This window comes from Scylla paramamosain, chromosome 6 (assembly GCF_035594125.1).
Source record: "Scylla paramamosain isolate STU-SP2022 chromosome 6, ASM3559412v1, whole genome shotgun sequence".
Taxonomy (NCBI): domain Eukaryota; kingdom Metazoa; phylum Arthropoda; class Malacostraca; order Decapoda; family Portunidae; genus Scylla; species Scylla paramamosain.
This window is the reverse complement of record NC_087156.1, coordinates 35,834,497-35,838,845: the sequence shown is the minus strand read 5'-3', so window position 1 is coordinate 35,838,845 and position 4,349 is coordinate 35,834,497. Positions and strand designations below refer to the sequence as shown.

General features: G+C 38.3%; 2 long non-coding RNA genes across 2 annotated transcripts; one reads left to right on the top strand and one right to left on the bottom strand.

Moving 5' to 3' along the window:
• Positions 1-407: 407 nt before the first annotated feature.
• On the bottom strand, positions 408-3,148 carry LOC135101674 (uncharacterized). Its single transcript, XR_010269364.1, has 3 exons — positions 2,434-3,148; positions 1,985-2,016; positions 408-1,647 (listed from the first exon to the last, which is right to left on the bottom strand). It is a non-coding gene; the product is annotated as an uncharacterized LOC135101674 (long non-coding RNA).
• A 14-nt stretch (positions 3,149-3,162) lies between these two features.
• Positions 3,163-3,469, top strand: LOC135101673 (uncharacterized). The gene is made up of 2 exons (XR_010269363.1): positions 3,163-3,301; positions 3,358-3,469. It is a non-coding gene; the product is annotated as an uncharacterized LOC135101673 (long non-coding RNA).
• Positions 3,470-4,349: the final 880 nt, after the last annotated feature.

The following is a 4,349-nucleotide window of genomic DNA, read 5'->3' as shown; positions in this document are numbered from 1 at the left end:
TAATGAAATAGAAAGCCACTCCCCCTCTGTCTCACCAGCCAGGCTTATCTGTCTGGGAGAAAAGTGTCAGTATGCATGTCGATATAACAAATGTTGAAATATTACACAAATTATTATATATTACCCACCCTGACCCCCCTAGTCTACTAATCATTCATACAGCTTCCTCACCCACCCCCCCCTCTCTCTAGTATGCTATAGGTACCCCCCTTCTGCCATCAACCCCCCTTCTGCTACCAGCACCTGATAAATATTCCTATTTTTATTTATTTATTAATTTACCCTCAAATTTTTTTATTATTTATTTTTTTTATTATTACAGCTTCCTCACCCCCCCCCTCTCTCTAGTATGCTATAGGTACCCCCCCTTCTGCCATCAACCCCCCCTTAAGGTACCCCCCCTGATAAATATTCCTATATTTATTTATTTATTTATTTATTTACCCTCTTTTTATTATTACTAATATCAAATTTTCTTATTATTACTAATATCTATGCTCTTATTTATTTATTTAACTAATTAACCTAACCTAAAAAAAAAACTGCACACACACACATATGCACGCACACACACACGTACACACACACACATACACACACACACACACACACACACACACTCACTCACTCACTCACTAGCCAGTATCTTACCAAAATACTGGCTAGACATACATACATACAATCCCCAGATCTCTTACCAAAGATCTGGGGATAAAAAAAAAAAAATATCTATATAACACTATATATATATACCCCCCTTGCCCCCCCCCACCAAAAAAAAAAAAAAAAAAATATCATTCATACGTCCCAACACCACTACCACCACTACAAAAATAACATACTAATACTCAACATGCCATACAAACTCAGATTATAAAGAAATAAACTTTCAATATAATCTGAGTTAAACATTCATACACCCTGTCATCCTAATCCTATTAATAACCCTTTCTATGCCTCACTTAACCCTTTGATATATACTCCTGTCATCCTATTAATAACCCTATCTCTCTCTCTCTCTCTCTATGCCTCACTTAACCCTTTGATATATACTCCTGTCATCCTAATTAATAACCCTTTCTCTCTCTCTCTCTATGCCTCACTTAACCCTTTGATATATACTAACTTAAAACCATCTTCTATATTAATCTGTGTTAAATATTATATCATTCTGACCTGCCACCTAGATACTTACTTAAAACCCTAAAAAAAATATAAGCTAATCCTATTAATATCTGTCTTCCCTCTCTCTCTCTCTCTCTCTCTCTATGCCTCACTTAACCCTTAACTAACTTAAACCATCTTCTATATCAATAACTAACTTAAACTATCTTCTATATTAATCTGTCAAATATCCTAACACTATGGCCTGCCACCTATATATTTATACCAAAAAAAAATTCACACACACACAACCAAAAAAAAGACATACACACAGATGCACGCACACAGACGCACGTGCACAGACGCACACACAGACGCACACGCAGAAGCACACACAGACGCACGCACAGACGCACACCGCAGATAGCTATCCCCAGACCCCCTCCCCCCACAAAAATATATATATATACAAAACACAAAAAAACAATACTCCCCTTGTTTGGGTGAAGATCTGCAACACTGCAACACTGCAACACTGCAACACTGTGATGGAAAAACTTGTAATTACTAAGTTAGCTTCTGAGAGGAAAAAAAAAGGTTATTTTGAGTGGATTTAGAGATGGACACATTCATAGGAAAAGTGGAACATCTGTGGTTGGAAATGAGGTATAATTAGTGGAGGAAAGTCTCATAGGAAAAGGTGGAGGACTTGTGGATGTAGGTATAATTTGTGGAGAGGAGACATGGAGGAGAGGAGGGATACCATTAAATTAAGATGGAAATTTGTGTCATCTCAAAGTATTGTCATTGTACAAGTAATCACTAATATATATATAACAAATATATCCACCAGTTTATAGTAACAGAACACAAGACTTACCGTGAGCCCCGTCTGACTTCAAGGTGAGCTAGCTGTTAGGGAGAGAGGGAGAGAGGGAGAAGAGGGAGAAACATCAGTTCACAAACCTCCCTCCTTCATTTGGGTATTAAATTACATTAGGAATAAATTATTTCACTCACTCCTACAAACTCAAGGAATGAATGAATGACTTTTTACAAGAGTACTCTCCCTTAACACACAAATTAATGAATCAATCAATGAATGGCCAAAAAATAACAAATTTAATACACTTTTTCAAATTAACTTCTGACCTAAATTATTACTTAACTGAATCTTGGAGTGAGTGAATTTTCTCTCTGATCAGAATGTTGACTTGACCAAACATTTCAATACTCAAACACACACACACACACACACACACACACACACTAAAAAATAAATAAATTCTGAAAAAACAAATTAACGTAACAGGTCAGAAAGACACTTACCACACCCGCAGTTGTGACTCAACCCACGCTTGAGAGTCCTGGGGCTTCTCCCACCAACAGCTTGACGAGAAGGAAGGAATGGGTTAGGTTAATTTTGTTAGTAAGGAAGACAGACCCCCAATATAAGTAACCTAACTGAATCTAACCTAATATATCAGAATAAGGTAGGATATAAGAAGTTGGTTGGAGTGACTCGCAGATGTACGCACCTCTGAAAAAGACGAGAGAAAGTCCTCATTAGTTCGGCTCAAAATTTGTACTTTATTCATGTATTTTTGCTTATTTTCATTTTATCAAGCAGTATATGTCAAGGTTCTGGCTGTCACAGTACATCACGTCTGGCCAGCCCATACATGTGGAATACAATCAATAATATACACTACAAGATTGCTTTATAACACACAAACACACACAAACAGTAACTATATTGATAATTAATTTGCAAGCAGGCAGGCAGATACTTCACAATAAACATTAATTCATATACACGCACGCACACACACACACACACACACACACACACACACACAGTATCCACAAGTATAACTGACTACATTGATCATTTTAACTGGTAGGCAGACAGACAGACAGACAGACAGACAGACAGACAGGAGGAGGAAGAGGAGGAGAACAAATGCTGATAATTATTCCTGATTACACAAGGATGACATAGGAAGGATGACTAGACACTGTTGTACCTCAAGAGAAGGGTGACTAAGAGTCAGAGAAGGGTGACTAAGAGGGGGTCTGGTGGAGGTCTTCAAGTGGTACAGGGGACATGACAAGGGTGACTAAGAGCGAGTCTGGTGGAGGTCTTCAAGTGGTACAGGGGACACAACAAGGGTGACTAAGAGGGGGTCTGGTGGAGGTCTTCAAGTGGTACAGGGGACATGACAAGGGTGACTAAGAGGGGGTCTGGTGGAGGTCTTCAAGTGGTACAGGGGACATGACGAGTAACAAAATCTCTCTCTCTCTCTCTCTCTCTCTCTCTCTCTCTCTCACACACACACACACACACACACACACACACACACAACATTAAGGCAATATTAGACACAAGGTTCGGATAACAAGCACAGAGAGGCACAGCTTGCGGCAAATTCTTCCATGACAGTGTTGCCGCTGAACTGACAGGCCGAGTGGGGTTAGGTGGGTGACCTGTCTGGTGACCCATACGACTCAACACGTGACTCTTGACCTCTTGACCTCTTGACCTTCAGTATGCCAGCACTCATCCCACACCTGTCTGTCTGTCTGTCTGTCTGTGTCTCGCATCATCGCACTTCTTAAATCTGAAAAATATATTTAGTGTTAGTCACCTGCAATGTATTTTTTTTTATTTTATTTACAGTTTTTTTTTTCAGAATATTAAGTTTTCTGAGTGTGTGTGTGTGTGTGTGTGTGTGTGTGTGTGTGTGTGTGTGTGTGTGTGTGTGTGTGTGTGTGTGTGTGTGTGTGTGTGTGTGTGTGTTTTGAGGCATTTTCTTGGTGTTTTAATTGTCTTAGATAAATATAACCAGTGTTTTTTATCAATTATCTTTTCCAATTGTTACTCATCAATCTCTCTCTCTGAGTAACAATTGGAAAAGATAATTGATAAAAAACACTGGTTATATTTATTTATTTATCTCTCTCTCTCTCTCTCTCTCTCTCTGAGTAACAATTGGAAAAGATAATTGATAAAAAACACTGGTTATATTTATTTATCTCTCTCTCTCTCTCTCTCTCTCTCTCTCTCTGAGTAACAATTGGAAAAGATAATTGATAAAAAACACTGGTTATATTTATTTATTTATCTCTCTCTCTCTCTCTCTCTCTCTCTCTCTCTCTGAGTAACAATTGGAAAAGATAATTGATAAAAAACACTGGTTATATTTATTTATTTATCTCTCTCTCTCTCTCTCTCTCTCTCTCTC